The sequence below is a fragment of the Antedon bifida genome, chromosome 2, assembly GCF_963402885.1.
Source record: "Antedon bifida chromosome 2, ecAntBifi1.1, whole genome shotgun sequence".
NCBI lineage: Eukaryota > Metazoa > Echinodermata > Crinoidea > Comatulida > Antedonidae > Antedon > Antedon bifida.
Genome location: NC_136227.1, coordinates 2,337,353 through 2,363,073, shown reverse-complemented (window position 1 = coordinate 2,363,073; position 25,721 = coordinate 2,337,353). Strand labels below are relative to the sequence as shown.

Below are 25,721 nucleotides of genomic sequence, written 5' to 3'. Positions count from 1 at the left end.
CACGGCTGCTAACTAAGCATGCAGGTACCGTACATGCCAATACCAAGTAGGGCCTACATGATGAATCCGTGCGGTATGTATTCATTATGGCCTACAATTCCGTAGTAGACCTACAGTAGGCCTATAAGTTAACCAGTCCTGATATCGATACCATTTTTTATAATATTCAACATGTTTCATGAATATCATTCATTTCTTAGGCCATGTGTATCGTACCCCATGATGTACCGGGTTCCCTGTTAATTTTCTGCCAGTTTGGCAGAAGATGGGAATGGGGTTAACCGGAAATACGTCATCATCTCGGCGGAATGATACGATTGCGAAATACGGTCGCCATGTGTACTTTTACTTATACAAAATAAATACCTAATACATTATTATATTATAATTAATTATATACAGCATTATATATATATGCATTTATTGTACAATTATAATCTTTGCGGGTATTTTGTGTGTGCATTTTGTCGAGTCAAACTCCGTCTAATTTTGATTATCATAACAAAACTGATAATTTCCAATTTCCTTTATTATCAGTTCTGTCGGGAAGCTAATCGTTGTGTTTACACAGTGTTATATTATTACTGATGGTAGATCATCATGTGTTAAATTCTATCAGCTTTTGTGCTAATGCGTTTAGCAATTTAATAAATAAATTCATAAGCAACAACCCGCAGAGAAATCGTGTTGTGTTTACGTTAAAGAAACCCGTAATTATTTATGAGAAATTAAAACTGAGGATTTGATATTTAGATACGCTTCGCGTGAACTGATTATTTTATAGGAACGCCTCAGCGACTGCCTAATTATTGAGGTTTAGTTAATTATGAACTTAATTAAGACAAATCAATAGTTAGTGATACATTGCTAACGATGTATTTTAGATTGTAAGTATAAGAAAACAAGGGCATATGTGTAGTAATAACCTTTTCTTCCGCTCGAGTTACCGTATAAGCTTGGTTCCCACTTGGGCGAAATGCAAGAACATAAGCAGCGCAACGTGACGTGATTGGTCAAATTACTTAAAATATTTGTGTTACGCTTATGGTTCGTTGCGTCCTAGTGGGAACCAAGCTTTACATTCATGTTTAGGTTAAAATTCTTGTTTTAGGCTATTTTGAAACATATTTTTGTTTTCTAATTTTTAAGAAAAGAATCTACACTAGATCAAACTAGTTTGACAAAACATGTTTGATGTGGCCAAATATGGTAGTGATAATGCTTAAATATGGTAGTGATATGACATCATCATGTCCATTAATATTAGCACATCACGTTTTTTGATAGTGTAGACAGAGCTTTAGCGCCTTGGTAGAAAATAAGGTGGTGGTGAGTATCTCACAACACGGAGAAACCCATTTATTTGTGCATGATTACAACCAGGTTACGATTCATATTCGAAGTTTCTAAAATGATTATGCGACTTAAGTCGAAGTATTATGTTTACTTATAATGCATTTCAGCATGAAACGTTCATTAAACCGTTCGTTATTTTGTCATTGAAAACGCAGGACTCGTCCTTTGGGTGTGATGTTTAGCGGGTGTCGTTATTCGTGCTGCTTACACGACTCGTCAGTGTAACAAAAAAAAATATGTATACAATATCGGAAAATTGATTAAATGTGACAATCTATGGCGGATGAGAAAACACTTAGATCGATTAACGTCAGGCTCTCTAAACTAAAATGAAATAAGCGATCGATGGTTGAAATATAATACCAATAAGAAATCAGTAACATGAGTTTTAGGGAAAATTAGGGAACGAAGAAAGCGAAAATTTATGAATTTTGAATAGAATAAATGTTGACAGTAGGCGACATATTACACTGCACGCGTTTTTGTTAGCGTTTCCACGGACATGAGATTATTCGTAGCAAATTATTGTGAAATGCATCTAGGATAATGATTGCTATTTATACGGTTTCAGGTTACAAGATGATTCGAATATAGAAATGAACGTATTAAATAAAACGACTTTATAGATGATTGTACAATCAAAGATGACACTCAGCTTCATGCGTGCAAAATATTCTTTGTTTAAGTTTTGCCATGGTCCTAATTAAGAATAAAGTTAAACTCTGTCTACACTTATATCAAACTAGTTTGACAAAAAAAAGTGTGATCATGCCCAAACATGGTAGCGATATCCAAATATGGTAGTGATATGACATCATCATGTCCATATATGGACACATCACATGTTTTTGTCACATAAAGTTTGATAGTGTGGACAGAGCTTAAGAATAAAACACTAAAACGTAACGCGTGTTGACGGCGCGCTGACGTAATTGCGTGCGTTAAAAACTATACCGTAATAATCAAACGTGCAGATGATTCACGGTTGATTCACGCAGAATCACATTTTTTTTACTCAAAATAAATAATAATTCGTTAAACAAATTAAACTTGACTAAATTATATTCCTTATTGTTTTGTCTTCAGAAAAATAATTGATGTCTTTTCCAGAAATATTTACGTAATTTACACCAGAAAGAAAAGGTGCTGACGCATCACTATCATAAACAGGTAAGGGCATTTAAATTATGTATTTATGGTTTCAAATTATATTTATGAGAATTGTTTTTATATTACCGGTGCTTAGGCCTATTTAAACCAAATTGATGTTAAAACGTACCGTAAATTAATTTCAACAGCTAATTTTTATTCGAAGTTTCTCGAATTGGGATCAAACGAATCGCAGAGCTTTTCTTCCTCCGTGCATTAGCCTGACGTGTAACACTTTACAGTAAATATGTTTAGGCCTAGTAAAATCAGTATTGTATAATTTATTTTATTTGAATGTCTTAAAAACTGCAATGATCCTGCGCTTACTATACGACGTGTATTTCAAAGAAAGTTTCTGTTTTAAAAAGTAAGTTAAATTCGCAGCAAGCAATACTAAAACATGATATCAAAAAGAAACATTGATGAACGATACTTGATTTATAATGTCAGTAATTTCTCGTCAAATATTCTTAACATGTTTTTCATATTCAACTGTTTTTTGGATTATAAATTAGATATAATCCGTGTGGGCTGTTCACCCTTAAATGTAGATGACATTTATGGAGCGCTCAGACAACAAATCTCGTATACCTTGGTTGTAAACATGTAATATGATCATACAAATATGACTGATAATGGTTACATACATTTTCACGTTTTTTGTGTTGATTTTGGAAGGCTTTAATGCCTATCCCTTTTTATCTATGCCTACGGCTACAAAGCTATTTTAATCATTGTGTTCGTCTATTTTTCACGTTCGTTCGCCGTTCAAATAGTGGCGCGTGGTTCTTATTTGCTCGCCTATATTGAAGAAAATTGCCTTCATTCTGTTTGTCTTTGTGTTTGCTTGCCGTAGGCCAGTTTGTCGTCGTCAAGTCAATGTTTAGCTTCGATTCACCGTGATTTTATGTCAGATTAACAGTGATTACATGGAAATTTCCAATATCTTTCTTTATGTAGATTTTTAATAGAGATTCGAGTAGTGTTCTGTGTGACAGTCATGCGCGAGTGCTATTGCAGTCACGGCTTAGTAAACGCTAGCAAAACGCGTTCCTTGCGGCGATATATTTCTCAATCGAACGATTTTCTCTTCTCGCTTATCGAGTCAAAATCCTTGTTAATTTCAAAGCCATAGGCAACCACCCCTCGTTGAACGTCGACAAGGCAGATTTCTATTTATATGGAAAACCAATTTCACTAAACTGCAAATCATTTTAACAAATTCGTTTGATCAATGTACGGCGCAATAGTAAGAAACATCTTGCGGCGCTTATGATTACAGGTTTTTGAACTAAATGATTCGAACGGCGTCAAAAAATCTCGTTTGCGTCAAACTTAAATCAGACCCGTCATTTCTCACATCGATATCAGAAATGAATTTTAAATGAGTATATAAAAATGCAAAAAAAGAAACGTCCATAAAAATGCTGACCAGTGTATAGGCTATACTTAGCCAATACCTTGTATACTCACGGCTTAAAGAACATTGTATGATTTGGAATGAATACGACAATGTAATCATTCTCACTCGAGACATACCCGAATTTGCGAGTGTGCGAGTAATACACTTTGAACCTTTTCATATTCTTTTTCCTCTCAGAGAAAGCCCCAATCGTCAGAAAACCGCCCTGTCAATATCTCTGAGACTGTCCCATCATCATGGTCGGATCGAGAGAGTGGGGTCCGCCGTTTGATTATTGATAGCCTAAATGCTCCTTCAAACAATATATGGAAAGGCCTACAGATACCACTGTTGTGTGAATAGTATCGATGTCTTTCTTTATCCAAACCAGATTTTTAAGAATTTAGTTTCAGGTGTTTATTTATTTATTACCTTTTATGAGGGTGGCCTATCCAGCTAGTGAAGGAATCATTAAGGGCCCTCGATTTAACCTACAAATACAAACATATAAAATATTATTCCAAGTTAAGTATATAAAAATGTACATGCGAGTTTAATCCCCGGATGTGAATAAGGCCCATCCCCACTCACCGAAAAAAAATCCGTCAGTCAGCCTCTACATATATTGCATTAAAGTTTAAAACCTTACACAATGCAAATAACATGACTTCTTTTCTTTCCTTACCGACTTATTCATTTATTTATTATTAGAAAGCAGTTGATAGGTAATATTAAACAGAATACTTTTCTTTCATCTACGAGTCTTCTAGGGTTTTATAACCCAGCCAAATTAATTGACAATTTTCCATTGAGCTGAAAAACTAAAACAGTTGAACAGTTTCCACTTTGTTTGATTTCTACGACATTTAATTCATCTAAGTCATTTCAAATAAAAGCTTCCCGATGTGGACTTATGAAGTGGAGTACTTAACAAATCATTAGCAGTATTTGTAATATTCTATTGATGTTTCGTAAAGTGTTTTTTTAATGCGTGGCCGTATGGACGGGTAGTAGAACAGCGTCAGAGTATAACGTTTCAATTTCGCTGCGAAGACTAACTGTCGGTTCGCACATGACAAATGTGGTAACATTACCGCGAGAAGATTGCGCCTAAACTACAATCTTCCGCGAAAACCAATTTCGTCTGCACACGTAAGTGGCTCTTCCCATTATCACAATTGGCTACAATAACCTCTGGACTGTTTCGTTTATGGGAGGTTAAATGCATATTAATTGAAATGGATATCGTTGAAAATGACTTGCTTGTTAAAAACAAAGACAGAAATAAAACATAACGTTAAAACTCTTGCAATCAATAGATGACTTCTTGAGACGGTTCTTATAAACCTAGCATTTTACGCTCATATTTTATCCGAACTTAAAGTCAATAGTTATATATTTTGATTTATATTGTAATACAACTATAGAAATATTAAACAATGTTATAATATTATAATAATAATTAATAATATAGATAATAATTTGTACGAAATTTGACCTCAGATATAAATCTCATAACTTCCAATTTCTAATAATAATTATTTTAGTTTCGTTGGTCTAAGCCTACGCTTATTTATGTAACTTATGGTTTAGTTCGGTTTGGAACCAGGGTTATATCTTACATTGCTGTATTAATTATTTTATTTAAAAAAATTAATAGGATTTTATCAAGTTTGTGCTTTAAGAACTAAGTGAGATATGGAACGCCATGAGTGTAATTAATAGTAATATGAAACGCATTTATATTCGAATGCATCTGAATCCCGAGCAGAGGTATGTTATACATCACATTGCTGTATAAATTATTTTATTTAAAAAATGAACAGGATTTTATTTAGTTTGTTCTTTAAGAACTAAGTGAGATATGGAACGCCGTGAGCGTAATTAATAGTAATATGAATGCATTTCCATTCAAATGCATATCTGAATCATGACACGATTACAGTTACAAACTGAATACGTCATTGCATAATGCATTGATTACCCTCTCATCGGAAGCATATTTTTGTGTCCGTTAAAATAACTTCATGGACAAAAAATCTTGGCTAATCAGTTTTAATTACTTTTTAATCGCAGTGATTATGAAGTATATTCTCACGAGGCAGTTGGTCTGTAGGCGAATCGTTATGTCGGGCAGTAGTATAGATGCTAAGAAGATAAAAAAAAATGATGTTAAATCATTTTGACAACGTTTTATTTAAGCGTGTATATTGCCACTTATTGCGATTTGCTTGACGATTACAGAAACAACAGTTAATAACTAAAGGCAAATTCAATATATTTCAATTTTTACAATTCATAATTTAGGATGAATATTAATGAGAATTTAATGTACAATAAATGTCTAAAATACATTCGAAGACAAAGTCATGAACTCTTTGTTACTTGAGGACAATAATAGATAGCGTAAATGCCCGGATGTTGCGCCCCGGATAGCCTACTTTTCTGAATATTGCGCACATACTCTCGAATGCCTCTCTTAACTTTTAAATCGATCTTGTATTAGTATTATTCTATATAGCTTGATGGCTTATAACTATGATTGAAGCTCTGTAGTCATTGGTTCGATTCAGCTGGTCTTCAACAAAAGCATTTGCCGAATGTACTACTGTACCCCCCCCCCCCCCCCCACCTTCTTTTAAAGGACATCCATAAGAGGATATATTTCCCATAAAAAGGGCTATATAATTTCAACACGGTCAACCCGTTTAGTGGACACACCCATTATTTGGACAGTTTGTTGTTCTCTAGTGTAACATAATAGTTGAAAAGTAATTATGCTTATAGGCCTACACTTTGTTTTCAGAAAAATGTTTATTATGTATGTATATGTATTAAAAAGTATTATATGATCAACGAGCCAACCTATATATCCATTCCACCCCCACCCCAACCCCTTTTTGTTGGTTATGACAACGAAAGTTCACTCGTTGCCATCAAATCATGTTTCTATAAACACATCCCGAAAACAGATGGTTTGGTGACCTAAGTTACACTTCTAAATTAATCTATCAATACAGAGAAAATTCATATTCTCCTAATCAATAGTTTTTACATTACATACAGTCGTACGTTCTTGCGATGTAGGTGCCAATTTGCACGCCCATAAAACGAAATGAGCACCAAATGTGCGTATTCATAGATACTTTGTCACTATCACGTGACATTGTTTTTGTTCGTTTGATTATCTTTTAATTATCTCAATTATTGTTACATTATTTTGAGATTCTTAAAGGAAATACTTACGTACGCGCTAATAGTGTTATCAAATATTCGCTCATAGTTGTTTCATCGTTTTAATTCGCGTCATGAATTTCTCGTTTAAGAGAGATACAAGTTAGCGATGGAGAGGAAATGACCATCGGATATTACGAATGGTACAAACGGTAGTACAATAGAACATGTATCTGTGTGGCCTGGGCCTACAAATGAAGTAATAATGATGTATTAATATGCTTATAAACGCGTTATATTGCACGTAATTTATTTCAACATTTTCATGTACATAAAAATAATGAAATCAATTAAATTTATCAGGTAAGTTTGTAATGGCGAACAGCCAATTCGTAAACTGTTGTCTGTTAAAACCCAAAATCATCCTGTGTAATTTTATGAAATATGAATAAATGGTAAGCTATAAGGCATAGGTTGTTTTCATTTCATTTCGGCATATAATTCACCAGCAGCAACGTAAGTGATTTGACCAATCACAAGCGATGGATTATTCGAACTTATCATTAGTTAACTCGCTTGCGTTGCGCTTATTACGTCCTTACACAGTGGCAACCAAACATAATTAAAAACTACAACAAAATACCGAATATTACAACATGAACCAGGAATTATCGGTAACCCTTATAAAATAATAATTATAATGTAGTTTTTGGGGACTCGGGGGTTATCCCTGGTACCAACAAAATGATTTTTCGTTTGTTGTGTGTTTGTTTTTCAAGTATGGAAATGAATCAAATTCGTTAAGAGTGAAAGAGGATGCACGGATTAGTCGAATATTTAACACACATAAAATCCAGTGGCTGTACTTTTGACCCTGGTCCATAGTTCAATAACGGTATCATTGGGCGTCTGCGTGTCCATGTTCAAATCTCAGTTGATCCAAATTTATTTAATTCTCACAAATTAGTATTATCTTTTACCTTAGCATTATAGCGTTGTGGAGACTGTTAGATTATAACAGTGAAAGCGAACCAACCGAGCGCTATACAAAAGCATTACAATAAACATTAAACATGATTGTAATGGGTGTGTCTAAGATTAAATTCAAATCAGTGGATAGTACATAGCACCATTAAGTCCGCGTGTCATCCTAACCCAACAAAGGCAACGTAACACAATCAAAACATTACACCTAATTCTGCAGAGTTACAGAAATAATAATTATTAATAAGCATCATTCCGTTTAAGCTCAAGGCCATTGTGTTTGTCTGGATTTATTATATTTTTTTCATAAAACATCGATTTAAAAAAAATTAATTAGCATGCGCTTTAAATGAAATCTTTTCCCTTACCAATGCCCGCTTCAACACCCTCCCCCACCCCTACTTCTTCCAGTGCAGCACAACTCCACCACCGGGTGGGCGTGTGTCGTTTTAAATTTTATTTGCAAATGTTAACACCCTCCTTCGGGAACACCCCTATTAAAGTTACACGTTCTCAAGTGTTTTAATCCAACAAATCCCTTTAGGGAACACTGTTCCCGAGGTGTCCCTTAATAGGATTTAATTATATAGGCCTAAAATCTATGGGAAATGAATATCCCTCAGAAGCATACAAATCCAGTATATGACTTCCATGGTTAATTGCATGAAGACTGCAGGGTATAATATTTAAAATAATATAATTCCTATAACATTTGATTTCTTTGTGAACAAAAATATTGTGTGCTCAAAACAAAGGTTATCCCCATTTTACAATTTTACAATCGATTTTATATTGAAAACAATTGACTGTTATTTCTCTTTTTTTTATTAACTGTTTTAAGCTCTATCTGTGTCTACACTATCAGATTTTATGTGACAAAAAATGTGATGTGCTCATATATGAACATGATGATGTTATATCACTACTATTTTTGGGCACATCACACCTTTTTGTTGTTAAACTAGTTTGATAGCGTATGATCTAAGTAGTATAGTTTGTTCTCTCCCCTTCCGCTTAGTCCTATACTGTGATATTTTCACATAATCTAGATTTTGTTTAAAAGTACAGAATACGGAATAAAAAAAACCCTGGATTTACAAATAGTAAGATATTGCCCGCAGATGCTGATGTTTAATCGTAATTATAATGAATAGCCTAATTCTTGATTAACGAATTCGTAACGAAAAGAAAACACAAATTATTTTATTCGCTGTTAGTACAATCCTTATGATTAATTAGACGTATAATGTTTGATTCGTTCGTGTTATTAATTCAAGCGTAAGGGTATTATTGGATGAATTGAAGTAGGCTAGGACATGATTGTGGCGCGACGCCGCGAGCGTTCAGTGATTGGTGTTACAGGCCAGGGCCTAGTTATGATTTAATTGTTCGTGGAACTTCGGTAATTTGTTTTACAAAACGGAATTATATCGTATACATTTACATTTTGTTTCATTGTTAAGTCTTGTTTAAAATTTGATTTTAAGTTAAATGCTTGTAATAATGATAGTTTGTAAGTAGGCCATTTCACTGTTTACATTTTTAGTTTATTTGCTGTAAACTGTATTACAGCACAATAATAGAAGCCGCTAGTTAACTTCTGCTGGTTGTGTATTCGATATAAATATTATTTAAATATCGAGATCCACTCTTTTTTTTCACAACTTAAAAACAATTTTGTTATATTCATCTTTCGTGTTTGTTTCTGTACCTGCAAAAGAAGAAATCCCGGTTAATTAGACACTCCATTGCGCCCTCAACGAAATCAAGAAGTTTTGCTGTCCAATGAGGCAAACTTAAAGTTCACGTGATTGTTCGAAGGAGCTGTAATTGGACAATATTTAATGTACTCTTGTTACTCCCTTACCGTATAACTACCTGCACCAAAGATGTGTTTTATACTCTAATATTTTAGCCTATTATTCTTCTTGTTTATTCTCCTCTAGGAGGAAAATCAGAATTCTCCATGTCCTACTTAGTACTATTTATTTAAAACACAATGTGGGTGTAGCCTGCATCTGGCGATCTTCTGATGATGCCGCAGCCTGTTTGAACAAACTTTTGTTAGCATTGAGGAGCGCGGTACTGACGCAGTTTTGCTAGGCTCTGACGCAGCTTGGCTAGGCTGTACGGCTGCGACGTAGACAGGCCTATCTACAATTGCTACCATTAGATAATAATTAACAGATTCTCTATTTACACTTGATAGGCCTAGTACCTGCACCCATCTTTGAATTAAAGTAACAAATATATATTTTATGCCCTAAATTCCATTTCTATGAGTTTTAAATATACAGCCATCGATTTGTAAATAACTAGACTACAGTATCACACACCTTAATTAATAATCTCATTTTATAATTCACACTTAGCCTAAATTATATCATTAACATTATATGGAAATCATTTTACATAGGCCTATAGTAACGTCTGTTGTTATATTTGACCAGGAATGTAATAAAAAAAAAGAAAATTACATCATGGAAACTGTAATTTAAAGCAAAAAATAGTAAAATTGTCTTTTTTTAACCGTTTATTTTGTCTTTTTTATAAGTGAAAATCAATATTTTTGTTCCTCTTCTTTCTACGTAAGTATATAACTTTAAAACTCCAAAATTGCCTATTTAAAATTCTGATTTTATCTTCATTTTTTCAATGTTATGGGGACAATGCAAGTATGTATAGTATTTCATAATAATAATATATACATACTTAATCAATTAATTCTAATTAAGCACTTACTCATTATTGTGATACCGAACTTTAATTAATAATTAATAATATTATGTATGCATTGTATAAACGATACTTACCGGTAGATCAACACAATAAATAATTGTAACAAACACGTTTACTTTACTTCTGTTTATTTATGACAGTTTAAACACAAATTTAATACCGGCACTTTAATTCCGTCGAATACATAAATAAATTTAATTATTTAATTATTATAATAACAACTATTATAATGTGTCAGGCTATTAAACACAATGAACTTCACTGTACCAAACACTAATTTTAATACCTTATTCGGTGTGTGTTAACTTGTTAAATTTACAGGGTATATATTGCATAAGCGTTTGGTTATTGTTAAAAAAACACACGTTTTAGTCAATTATTTCATTTTCATTTTTATTTATTCGACATTATGTTCTGTATGGAGAGCCGAACGAAAACTGGGATAGTTTTTAAATTCTCATGTACGGGTATCCATAATTAGATCACAAATGTATGTTTTTTTCACAAGCCAAATAGGCTTACTCACTTGTTGTTAGATGCCTATGATTGGCTATTGCATTACAGTTGGGGCTGCTGGGCCATTGCATTTCTTGAATAAAGGAACCTCTAAATGGTTATTTTAGTACGATTTAAAATGTGATCATTTTAATTTGATATCATAATTTTAATAATTTTTACTGTTAATTATTTTATAGACGGCTGCGCCCGTGAGAAATTATTATAAATTATTTTCTTACTATATTGTAAAACAATGAATCGATGATTCAAATAGAGTGAGGTATATTTCGGAAATAGTTTTAAAATATTGTAGGCCTATTGTATTATTTTGTATGTTGTTTGATGCATTTAACGCTAAAATTCATTCATTTCGTTTATTTGAAGCCTGTTTGCAGCAAATATTGTTTTGTTTTTATTTTGAATCTATAAAATATAACTGAAGCACAGTACATTTTACCTGGACGACAGAAAGAATTAATATAATATATTTAAAAAATTAATTCTAAAAAATTGATTCAAATTCATTGTCTATACTTTGAAGTAGCATATAGGCCCTAGTATTTATATTTAAAATATTCTTGATTTTTATATTTTCTAACAAATCTTATTTTAAAATATATAAATACTTCTCAAATGTCAGAGCAGTGGGCAAAATCACAGAAAAATAATCTTTCACATCTCAATTACCTCCTGTGTATTATTCGTTAATTTAAATACACACTTTTCCCTTTGTGCAAACTGTTGTCAAAAACACGCTCGTTATCAACTAAAGACGAACAAACGAACTTTCGATTCGTAATATTAAATCAAATATAACTGGTTGACCGTTGACCATTCAGTTGTCTGTTCAGTTATATCGGGTTACAATTGGACATTGTTGTAGACGCTACTTCTGCTGATAATATTACCAATTGCCATTCGCCGTTTGATTATCGTCTTTTGTTTTCTACAAATGCTTCAATTGTTGGATCAACCCGACTGGCTCCAGTAAAAAATATCACAATAAAACATCGTCAACAATAATAATAGACTCCTGATAGTATTCACCTCGGCTGCTGTTTTTTAATAAAACGTTATTAGTTAGAAACCAAAATAGTATACAGAGACTCTGCTAACGAAGATTGCGTTTTATTGTGATAGCAATTCCCTATACCTCCCAATCCCTTTGTGATTAGATCCGCAGTAATCTGACAGATTTACGTGTGACTCTTTTCTTGTAGGTGTCGGAATTGTGACCCAGCTATTGAATTCAAGAATTAAGACTGACACCTTGTTGTTTGGATTTTGTATGCCTAGAAATTTGTATTAAGGATAGTAAAGCTACTGGCGCCGGCCAGAGCGAAGTTTAGCCCGGTTCAGTCAGTCATTGTTGGCCTAAGTACGCGGTCTCATTGACCGAGAAGTGTTGGCCCAAAGCGCGGTATTGTCTCGCCGTACCCGCTAGACATTTCAGATCTTCTGACAATACTTCAGCGTGTTGTAGCCTATAATCCGGCCGTCGCCATCCGTATTGTTAGCCTATAGTTAGCTGTCTCATCCCTCTTTTATTTTGCTCCCTGTTTGTTTAACGTGTCAACAAGCGATACTGCATCTTATAGTTTAATCGTTTGCTTAACAATTAGACAGCCTTTTCAGGAGCAATAACTGCTGTGTCAATTAGTTTAGTTCATTTTAATTACTCTTCAGACGAAGGTGCTAAAGAATCTCAGCTTTGCGTTCAATATCTGCAAACGTTTCGCACCAACGTACAATGCAATACATTAGGCCTATAACAAATACGTGCGTTATACTTTATAAATGCATGATGAAATTGAAAGAATATGAGGCACCAACGCACAATGCAATACATTAGGCCTATAACACATACATGCGTTATACTTTATAAATGCATGATGAAATTGAAAGAATAAATTAAGTCTGAAATATGACATTTAAAACAAATAAAAAGGCATAAAGGGACAGCACCAAGTAAACTCGGAAAACGCAAACAAATAATAGGAACATGACGTTCTTAATTATGTATATTACTTTTTTTTTTAACATGACATGATGTTTTTCATGCCATGACAATTTGCGTATCAAATTAACCAGAATATAATTTAATTACCAATAATATAATAGTCATATATTAAATTAAATAAACAATTATGCTTGTAAAATTATATGTATGCGACTCACGAATAAATTAATATTGATGACAATCATCACAAATTGTTGCTTTGTCGATAATAACGGTGGCAAAATTAACGGTTGCAGTAATTGAATATTGACAAATGGCCATTTTGCGAGGGCCTAACTATCTTGTTTCAAATTAGAGTCTGGGTATGCAAGCGCGCGTTTTAATTGAGCAGCGCAGACAAGTTAGTTACACCGATGAATTGTTGATATATTGATACTGAGAGTGTTGTTAGCCAAACATGGCGATGGTTTTTGCTAATGATTTTAACATGAGAAGTGAACTATTTGAACAAGTTAACAAACACCTCCTAATTGCGTAAAATATCGTTACATTTATTAACCGTATCTCAGTTTACAGTCAAGTAAATTATTAAGGTATGCAAGATTAAGTGTCAACATAAAACTGCACTTGTCAAAGTATAGCCACTCTTATTAATATTATTCGTATATTTTTATTATTACTGACAAAGGAATACTGACGTTTTCAAATGTTTGTCACTTCTTGTGACTGTTGTGACTTTATACCGTTTTTATTTAACTTCAAAATGTCGGCAGACTTTTCAGCGGAGAGGCAGTAATCATCGTCATCATCTAATCATCCGATTTTCGATGTTTATAATCACATATGACAATATTTCTTCTGTATCATAGGCAATTCCGTAATACAGCACCCCATGTGTTTCACGTACTAGGTTAGGGTTCATGACATGCTTCTATGTTTTTCGTATGTGATGCTGTATCTTGGAATTTGCCTATGATAAACTGGGAAAATTATATTACTGAGAATCGGCTAGGTTGACCATCATGATAGAACATTATTTTTTTAAAATAAATAAAGTTCGTGTCCTTACAAGTTTACAGTTTATGCTCTAAATCTAACGCAGGTTATTTAGTCTTCTGTATCCATGGTAACACTATACTGTTCGTGGTACGTTTTAAAGATAAATTTATAACGATCAGTTTGTGAATATTGCTCAATTGTAGTTGGATGAAACTACAATAATTAAGACGCTTATTAAGACATCTATGGGAAGCCGACGACGCCATAAATCACAGATGGTTGAGAATATGGACATTTATTGCTTGTTAATTGATATTAGTAATATATCAAACCAGATAGAATGCCAGCGTTCCATTCGTTTTAATAGAAATGATCTAACTTCGCGTCTGGGTTTTGATTTGTTCTTATAAGAATGATTGTTGTCATCCATTCGAGGTAGATATCCGCGACGTGATTATTTCTTATCAATATAGGTTATGACATTATATCAATAGATCAACAAGCAATATAAAAGTCATTAAATTTCACTGTTTCCACTAATGATCCAATTTTGTGAAAGTGAAGCTACTGAATTGATTAAAAAACCGTGATAACAGCCGCTGTATCGTATTTAATGACGTTCGCATTTCGAAAGAAAAAAAACTAAATTAGCTTGAAAAATATTCATTACTTCTTTTAATCATGTTATTAATTCTAATTAAGATTGATAATTATACCACACTATACATTTATGATTTTATTGGTTCGGCAATGAAATCTTGTTAAGATTTCGCGAATAGTAAATACGCAAGCTCACCACCAAAACAATGGTCTTACCAAGAGTCTAACCGATTGTTCTCACGTACTCACTCTCACTTTATTCTTTTATCTATTTTTTCCACCATGGTTCTTCAGGAAAACTAATTCCATGATATTCTAAACTATTATTAAAATTTAAATTTTTAAGCTATATATGTATTTTGGGAAAACGCTGAATGTTTTACAATTTATTAAGTTAGTTTATATCAGCTGCTGCTTTTACGGATTTTTTCGAGAGCTTTTCCAACTTTCGGAAGTCCTTGATTGACACCGAAGTGTTTAAGGTGATGTCGTGAATAATGTTGCCGAACTTCCGGCAGCATAATAAAATTGAAATAAACTTGAGTTTGATAAAAAAAAAACATTATTGCAAACATAAGTTATTTATATTATTAACTTATTCCTGGTCTGTAGTTGGAGGTAAATGTTTTTTTTAATGTAACACGTGACGGTGTATTCTTTGATGAAACTGTCAGCGATTTGTAAATAATGATCGGTAGTCTATCGATTCGTCTCATAATTTATATATCATGTTAATACTGTACCATGATTGACGTGTCTACAAATTCAATATTTCCTTCCACTAGATAACTTCGTTCAATAGTATTGTCACTTTACACAAGAGACATGAAAACTTTTTACCTGTCGCTCACTGCGCCGTTAAATTAAAAGACAATTCCCGGCAATATAACAAAGATATAGAGGTGAAAATGCTTCCTACTAGGCCGAAGTTTAACGCCCATCAAGGCCGCAATATGCTACGATCCACCTTACACGGCGACATTCAGACGCCGGCCTGGCCAAATCTTGCGAAATTGTAGCTAGACTCGTTCACGGCCAATTACCGCTTTTCAATAAACCTGAATCAGCAGAAATGATTTTGTTCTTCCGTAAGAAAAAGTGTGAATGTTTTATATTTATTACCAAGTTTGGTTTAGTTTTCAAATATATTCTATAGGGCTATGTATGTCAACGACATGTTTTGTGTGCGCGTTCGTTGGAACGCGAGCCGAGAAGATTTGTTTCGTTCGCGTTGTTTTTAGCTCTGTCTACAAGTTAACAACAAAACAATGTGATGTGCCAATATATGGACATGATGATGTCATATCACTACCATAGTTGGGCATATCACTACCATATTTGGACACATTACACATTTTTTGTCAAACAAGTTTGATAGTGTAGACAGAGCTTTAGAACTACACCGTTTTAAAAATTATATTACATTTCATCACAACGTTTTTCGTTGAAAATAAAATTAATTTCATCAGTATTGATAACTGCGAAAGATGGTGATATTAGACCACTATTTTGTAATTAATAGAGATGTCTTTGTAAAACATTGTAATAATCGTAAAATTCCTTCAAAGTTGATCATTGATGTGACTTCACTTTACTCAAATAAAAACTAAAAATCATAATTCCAGAATGAGCAGTTAAACGCCTCTGGGTTTGTGTAAAATATGATAACGAAGATATAGTTACACCAACACGAAGTTATGTAAAGTAAATAAATTGGTTCGTTAATTCTTTCCAAACCAACGTTTAAGTTTGAGCACGTGATCAGCGTTCAGATGCTATACGCGGTAAAAACTCATAAAAAAAAACTCACCGAGGCAAAGTAAAATTTAATACATGTTATTTTTAATATGAATTGTTTGATAAACTAGTTCAAAAGTAATATTAGACCTAGATAACAAAAAGTTATATAGGCCTATTCACGGAAGCGGTCAGCGAAATTTATCGTGGCCTTCTGATACTGTTTCAAAAATTCTTCTCTATGATGTGGTATTCTATCTTGTTGTAATGTAAGTAATGTTTTGTTCGTCGTTTTTAACTTATAAACAAACAATAACCAAAAAAAATATGTGTACTAATTAGGCCTATGCACACCGAATATGATATGGCCCTATCCATTACACCGCCTTATTCCCCTTCGACACTTTCTATTTCTTTGTTATCCCATTTTTTTGCTCGATGGTTGGTTGAAATTTGACAGATGAAATGGCGCGTAATGAATCAAAACAGACGAGAGTGAATGTCTGCAAGCGCTGTTTCACGCTCCCGCGAATTTTCATTCTTTCAAAAACTATTCACATTTCAAAAAGCGGTTGACTTTGCACACCAAATCCCGCGAATCTGACGCTGATAATCTTTGCCTCTGGCTACTAAATAATCGTACAGTATACTGACTGATCGTATAATTTCAGAGTATAAAATATTGATAAAGATAAAGAAATAACTTATTTATCCATGACACTTGATAGAAAGCGACCTTAAGACTCATTTGCTGCGTCGAAATATTCAGGACTTCATCAATATAACTTGATATTAGTAGGCCCATGGAGGTGGCATCATATCGTAACTGTAGCGTCCACCGTCGGCCGTACGCGCACTCCGTGTCGGCGGCGACAGTGCTGTATCTCCACATATTATCTACTGTATTTCCAAAGTACTGTATTGGAATATTTGGTAATACAGCATCACATGTGGTGCCTGTATCATGTATGGTTAGGTTAAGGGTTAGGTTACTCTAGATACATGTAAAACACATGTGATGTTGTATTACCAAATATTCCTACAATACTTCGGAAATAGATACAGTACCGTGAATCGGCTGCGATTGTCAATATAGTTTTTAGCTCTGCAGTGGCTATACTAAAGACCCGTATACAATATCATCCGGAGGAACGTGCCATCGTAATCCTATTTGTTTGTTAACCCCCGAAAGAGATTCTGTGGCGCCAGATCGCCATTTCTTTTCACCCCCTTAGGCCAATAAGACATTTAACTTCTGCTACTTTGCAGCCTAATTAAGACAATTAATTCCAACTATTCTAAATCATCGCTTTTATTTTTGTTTTAGCACTCTTCATTCAAACACCAATTTCCACAAACACAATGTTAATTGATCAAGCTCTTTGTTATCAATGATGTTAACTCTATCTTTTAGTGTCTGAACACCAATTGTTCAAGTGCTACCAAGTGGCTCTATTTTATTTATCATTGAGGTAAATCCGATAAAGGTCTGTAAAGCAAGCGTGAAATTTGCTTTCAAGCCCCTTTCAATTGCGATTGTCATCGCCGCCTAGAAGACTGATCCCGTCGACTGTAAACCCTACAGCCAATTCACAGCTACGCCTTTAATTTGATCAACTTTGCCAGATTTAATCACGTGGTCACTCAGAGTGAGAATAATGATTGTGTTAGGCCTAATACAAATTTATATTTAACAATATGGCTTGTAAAAAATGATCCATGAACCATGATCTGTTTTACACCGTTGAAAAATACGTTTTCTCCATGCTTTACACATCCATCCGGACACATTGCTAATATAGAGTCAATAGAAGGCCACTAATATCTAACCATTAGAAATAAACTGATTTGTTTTATAATTAGAAAAAAAGGACACTGAAAATATATATAGATAACCGAAATACAACGGTTCAGACCAGGCCTACAATTAAACATACTTTTCAAAGAAAAGGTGGAAAGAATCGATCTAACCGAAATAAGCCTCTGTTATTATACTTTAGAAGACACTGCTGAAAGGCAACAGATTCTTAAGGTCTGTCTACACTATCAAACTAGTTTTACCAAAAACGTGTGATGTGCCCAAATACGGTAGGTAGTGATATGACATCACATTTTGTCACAAAAAGTTTGATAGTGTAGACATATATCTTTAGGCTATAAATATTGATATGGACAAATAAGTGAACCTTCATACCATGCGTCATGAAGACACCTACCCCCATTTCCGACCCCCTCCCCCGGCCCCAATCAAACGTGCGTGTCTGATAGCTGAATTTCAATTTACATATTCGTAATAAAAGCTGACAAATGTGCGTTCCATTATCCATCTGTATAAGCTCTATTTTTAACGATTCATTGTTGACGTTTGTATAAATAAACCATCCTATATCAATAACTCCAATGAATTATTCATTATAATTCTATTTTTTTTATTTAATCAAGTGATTTATAATTAACTTATTGTTAAAATGTCGTAAAATTGTATAATTTTAAATCTTGATTACATTGCTAAAGATTAATTTTTTGGTGATAGCCATAATTGTTTTTTTATTGCTAGGTTTTATTGTTCATTAGATTACCATTTATTTTTAATTCCACGTCCAGCAATCTTATCAAATGGTGATAAACGAAGTGTGCGCAATGACGTTCGTATTAACATATCGTGCGCGGTGAAAATATAACCAGTAAAAAACGTAAAGGAATACAAATAAAAGTGGCCATAGCACGTGTCAAAAATCAGCAATATGGGGGATGTATTATTTGTTTTTGTATACGGTATCACAGCCGGTCACACGCTCAGCTTCTTACCATGAGAAAATGGCGATGCGTTACAAATTTATTTTCTTTTATTTATTTTATTCAAGAAAGCTGATCATTAAGGCCAGTTTACGAGCGGTAACGGTAAGCGATGACGATAAGCGGCAACGGTGAGCGGTAACGGTAAGCGGCAGCGGTAACGATAAGCGGTAACGGTAAGCTGTGACGATAAGCGGCAACGATAAGTGGTAATGGTAAGCGGTAACAGTAAGCGGCAGAGTTAACGATAAGCGGTAACGGTTTGGGAAAAACAAACAATTTAGAATCTTACCATCGAGCGGAAATCCGCTTAGGGCAGATTCAATATGGGACAAGCTACGCGGTTTTCCGCGTACACTTACCGTTCGTCTGTGTAAATTGGCATTTAGGGGGCCTACGAGTAAGGTATTAGCACATTCTGCAACAATATAGACATACAGAACAAATTTAAAAACAGTTTTAGTTCTATAATCAAAATTGATTAAACTTTCTGAATTGACTGCACAAGTCATATTCAGTGCTAGTCTGAACAGGGAGTTGTAAAATAAATTGTACAACTCACTGGTCTTGACGAACATTGCAAAAATACCATGGTATTGGAGAATGTGGTGGTGTTGCTTTGATTACATTCATGTTTGGACTAAACTAAAACATTAATCAGGGCCTACGTAAATGTCACGAATATAATTCACCCTCATTGATTGATAAGACATTGAAAACGAACGAAACTTTTTTCTTTCTATCGATATCATAGCTATTATCGATATACCTGGGTTTGTATTTGTGCCACTGTACGAGAATTGGAGAAGCGTTAATGTTTTGCTAGGCAAGTGGATTTTTCCAGCTGCAGGGCTATGGACAGCTGGCAATGAGACGGGACAGGTGGAGCCGATGCTTGGCATGATAAGCCTAGCTATCGATCCCTTCATGTTAGACTAGGGTTAAAGGCCCACAAGAAACACTGGGTCAACAATAATACAAGTAAACTGGTGGAATGTAAATGTTGTCTCAACTGGAGAGTATTCCGTCATTTCTAGCACTTCGAACATCAACAATCACGTCACTCATGGGGTTGACGTCGTGTACGATAAAACGCGATTGCGTTACCGAATTTACTTTAGGGCGCATACACTTAACTGCCATCCTCCGTATACCGTCGATAGGATTCTTCATTAATTAACCTATTAATTAGGCCTATACAATATTTTTCGTCTAATTTATAATTCCATATACTCACAAAGCTATTCAATATTATAACCTCGATTTAAATAAAAATTGCCTGGTGACGTCGTCATGACGTCAGTTGTGTTTTTTATGTCCTTAGGCGTTTTTATTGCAAACACAAGGAATTGCGTTGATTGATACCAAGAGATATTACATTCTCATCCAATTCAAAAATTAAAATACTCAACACGTGTGTATGATATTAAATAAACTGAATACGATTACTATTTATTTTTAGTTAAAGAATTAAATACAATTGTAACAACAATTGGTCGCTGCCTTCTCAGTTAATTACTTAAGTGAACGAACTTTGATGTTGTTTTTTTACCAAATATAAATGAATGACAATAAGAAAGTCAACAAGAATAACACGCGTGTTCATTGTAGTTTAATATTCAGGAATCGTGATTGCTGGTAGGAATAGACAAACTACTTGTTAGTTCATTGTTTGATACCGAGAGAATGATAGCAATTTATTCCTTTATCAATCATACAGTCAACGCACTGCATCCTTTGTGCGTTTTATAATTTTCATAACCCGATATATTTTCCTTTTTTGTGCCTTTTTGTTTCATTTTATTTGTCAATTTGACGAAAGAAAGAAGTGTTTTTTTTTCTCTCACTTAAATTAAATAATTAAATATATATTTATTTATCTGGAGGACCAAACTTAAAGCCTTGGCTTAATGCGTCCTCCTCACACAATTGTATTTGTTAATTTATGTTCTGTTCATATTGTATTTTGTATTGTGTGAAACAATAAACTTGAAACTTGAGGTCAAAAAAAAAATATGTATAGGCCCCTAATATTTAAATTTTTCGATTGTTAGGCCTTAGGTACTTAATTTATTGAGTTATCACTTTTTTAATAATATTTATTTAATAATGTCGATGTCAAAATAATGGTAACAATAAAACAGAAGAGCAAATTGAATTTTTACAAGTATCAGCATAATTATTTTCAACTTATGGTATTATCTCGTAGGCCTATTATTTATGGCCTAAGATATATTATTATTACATTTTTGTTATTATCAATATTTTTTTTAATGCATTATTACTTTTTGATTATCAATATTTTTCAAAAAATAATTTTGATAAACAATATTATTATTTATATTGAAACTAAAATATGCTAAAAACTGAGCTAGGCTCAGGCCTCTAGGCACACATTAGTTAGTATCCAGCGCGGATATGTCAACCCTTCCGCGCTACAAATCTCATAGATAAACAATATTTAATAAACACTGCCTGGGCCTAGGAGGGGGTAAAAGTACATAACAAATACAGCCCAATTAATAGCACACGAAGATGTATTGTTTTCTACGTTTGTACTGCTGAATTGATGCTCAGCGTAATTGTATCAAGTTTAGAAATTGTATCCCCTTCTGGAGTCGACAGCCGTTGATTTTGACAACGTGGGTGATACACAAATATGGAATTGTGACGCCTCATTGTCGAAATTACTAGTTCTGCCTAGGCACAAATCTTTTGATCCATAATTGGAGAAATTCGCCTGATCAAACATTATTTGTACCCCCGGGGCAGCCAATAATTCTATTTGGACCACATAAGCTTTAATATGGACCGTTATTATTTATTCTACTAAAGAAATTGTTGAAAAACTTGAAGAGCAGATTCTATAAAATTAAACTCATGATTAGGCCAATCGAATAATTTTATTTTAGAAGGTTACCTTTGACTTGATAAAAAGGAGGAAAAAGGAGAAAGAAATACATAATTTTATTTTTATTACACTTAGTTTACTGAGCATCGTAATGGTGACGAAATGAGAAAAAATTAAGATAAAATTGATGGTAATGATGAGTGATATTCACAAAAATAAAATAACAAAATATAATGTAGGAAAATTACATGATACAGCACTGAAGAGCATCACATGTTGTCACATGTTACAACTGTATCATATGAAGTGATAATATTCTGATAAAATTATGATTATATTAATAATCTATGTTCTGAACATATGTGTAATGAATACGACTGTCTGCAACTTAATACAACCGCCAACGTTGTCCCATATTTCATTTATTATGTTAAGATTTTAAAGATAATAACGGTTTGGTATTTTAAAGAAAAGTTTTCTTGGGAAACATGTCCATTTCGATTAATTCATATCATATCTATACGAGGGTTAAACATTGGATCTGACACTACACCTCACACTGTGTTCATAATAAGCTAAAATAAACTCTATTGATCGGCCATTGAATATTCACGCCTTCCTGTGCGACCACAGAATTCCTCTTCGCACATTTGTAGCCACAGGGTCATTCGTTGTCTCACGTCTGTTAGCTAGTGTTGGTCACTAAATATGTCCAATTTGTGTAACTCAAGTGTATTTGACCCTAGGGGTGTCCGTTTTGTCCACGTACATCGGGTCATTGCAATTGTCATCGGTAGAATGCTAGGCCTAGTTTATAGGCCCTTAATGAATGGAAGCACGGTCGTTTCACCCACTCCCTGCCGTGAGCCAGCTTTCATACGCGTCGTTGCAGGAGTTCGCTGTGTTGGGTCAACTTCACGAGTTTGCTAACCTCCTTAAAGTGCTTATGTGCGTTTGATACGTATATAGGTAAGTCATAGACCGACAGTACGATGACACTCGTCATACCAAGTGAGAAGTGCCCCGCGTGAAGCTGTTTCTTCCCCGGGTTGCACACTTATCTTCCGTGGTAATGTAAACTACATAGTACATATCCTAGTATATTGTTACAATAGAGTGATAGGTGAGAGAAATGATGTCTCTGGCATTGTTAGCATAGCTAACATTCTGTTGGTGATGCTTGGCTTTTGATAAAAGTGTTGAGAACACGCTGTTTAAAGGTTGGCGCGCGTGCGTGGAGAACTTGGTGACGAAATGCGATTTAGACAATAGTTGTAAGGACGTCAAACTTTGTCTATTTATCAATTGTCCCATTTTAATCTAATTAAAAATGAATGTAATTAAAGTAATAGGATTAGTAGGTCGTCAATAAAACACATCTTTAAAAAAGTTCCGTTACTAAATAGTATGCTTTTTATTATCATAAATACATGCTATATTAATGTAAAGTAATAGGGTTAGTAGGTCGATCGTCAATGGCGTTTTATAACAAAACAACAAAATCTTTAAATTAAAAAGTATACCGTTACTGAATAGTATGCTTGTTATTACCATAAATGCAACAGACTACATGCATATCATTAAAGGCCTAACATATTTGTATCTAATTTGCATATTTTATAAGACTATATTTATATGTATTGTTTGTTATTCGTTAAAATGTCGCCAATCATTTTTATGTATCTTTACTGTGACCCATCTGGCGACGATACTGGCTGCAATGTCCATGTCCGTCATAGCCGACCTACATAGCCGACCTATCGGGCCTAAAGAATAGTTGAAGTTATCCACACTCTGACAGTCAAATAGCGAAACATGCGTGATGTAATTCACTGAGTCAATCGGTTTTTGTTACGTTATGAGACAAGCGGGTGTTAGGCTCTGGTTTCCGTTTCACACTCTGAGTGTAAATTGCATAGCTTATTTTAGGACTCGACGAACCAGTTGATTTACATCAGCTACCGTGGAGCCTTTAGATTTTCCGTCTGACTTCTTCTTCACTGTGGGTGTAACACCGTGAAATTCATGGCTTGCTGATTCTGCTGCAATCGAAAGAAAATCGTTCACTCTGCCCGAAAATTGATTTTCTTCCGCTCGAGATAACATTGCCGTGTAACTTCAGCACGAACCAGTGATAAGCAGTGGATTTGCTTGTTCATTGGTTAAATTTGTTTAAATAATGTTCTTTACATGCATACAATTCATAAATTGCTGCTGCGAAAGGCGCGGTAAAGCTTGGTTCCCACTAGGACGCATCGCAAAGACGTAAGCGCAGCGCAACCGAATTGACCAATGACACGCGACAGTTCGAATAATCCATCGCTTGTGATTGGTCAAGTTACTTACGTTGCGCTTACGTCCTTGCGTTGCGTCCAAGTGGAAACCAAACTTAAAGTTCTTGAACGCAACACAAGGTTACGTAAGCGCATCGCAATTTGACCAACTATCGCTTATGATTGGTCACAAACCCCCGCGCGTTGTCTACACGCCGTTGCGTTGTTTCCAAGTGGGCAACAAAGTTTTCGGCCCAAGGTGTGATTCTCAATAGAACACACAGACGTGTGTTTGTTTTACGTCTTTATTGCTCTTACGAGTTGTGAGAGGGCGTACCAAAATAGTACCGTAATTTATTGTGTGTATAAGCAGTAGGGCATATGTTCGTCTTTTATCATGGTAATCAAAGCAATATATCTAATTTTAGTAGGAAACAATTTTTAACTATAATGCACTCCATCATAACTCCAAAGAAACTGTGTCTTAAAAAAGAAAAAGTTGATAGATCGTTCGTTGGTACGTGGATCTCTTTTTTGAAATTTGGTTTCAACAGCTCGATAAAAAACCTTTAACTTTATTATTCCACATGGTAAAATTCGTTCTGTATACTGTTAATAAACTACATATCATATCCGATGCTACAATTATTATTAAAAGCATCATTTTTTTATTATAGGTATTTCACTGGTCTGGGCCTATTGATGTGATACTTTGACGGCTTATCGATTGTAAACGTCGTCGCCTCTCGGCATCATGAAACATTTTAAAGCCCTTTAGAATTCAACTCATCGATTTTATGTAAAATATACATTTTAAAGGTAAACTATTTCGTTTGTTTTGCTTTCTGTCGGCCATTCCAAAGTTGTATCTGGATTGTACTTTTATGCACACAACCGATTGGCACTCACGCGATACAAGGGAAGGACTAGAGTTGTGGCGCCGTCTCCCCGCTGTTTTACCGATCCGATCCGTTCTTCTTTTATGTTTGCAGTATGAGAGGTGTAAATGCTCAATATACGTGTATTGATGAATACAGTGTTAAGACGCTGCAATTAATTCACGCCTCGTGCGTCAACAAGCAAAAGAAAAAAATCAGACTTAATTTGTATATTACACATTGAGCAGAGACAAAACGAAATCGCGAATAAAAGGCGTCATGACTTTGTACAAAATAAGAATGAAACGGATATCATTTGCATACA

At 34.2% G+C, this 25,721-nt stretch overlaps 1 long non-coding RNA gene across 1 annotated transcript; it reads left to right on the top strand.

The window, feature by feature from the left end:
• Positions 1-25,400, top strand: LOC144835758 (uncharacterized). The gene is made up of 3 exons (XR_013611102.1): positions 1-73; positions 2,443-2,526; positions 25,196-25,400. It is a non-coding gene; the product is annotated as an uncharacterized LOC144835758 (long non-coding RNA).
• Positions 25,401-25,721: the final 321 nt, after the last annotated feature.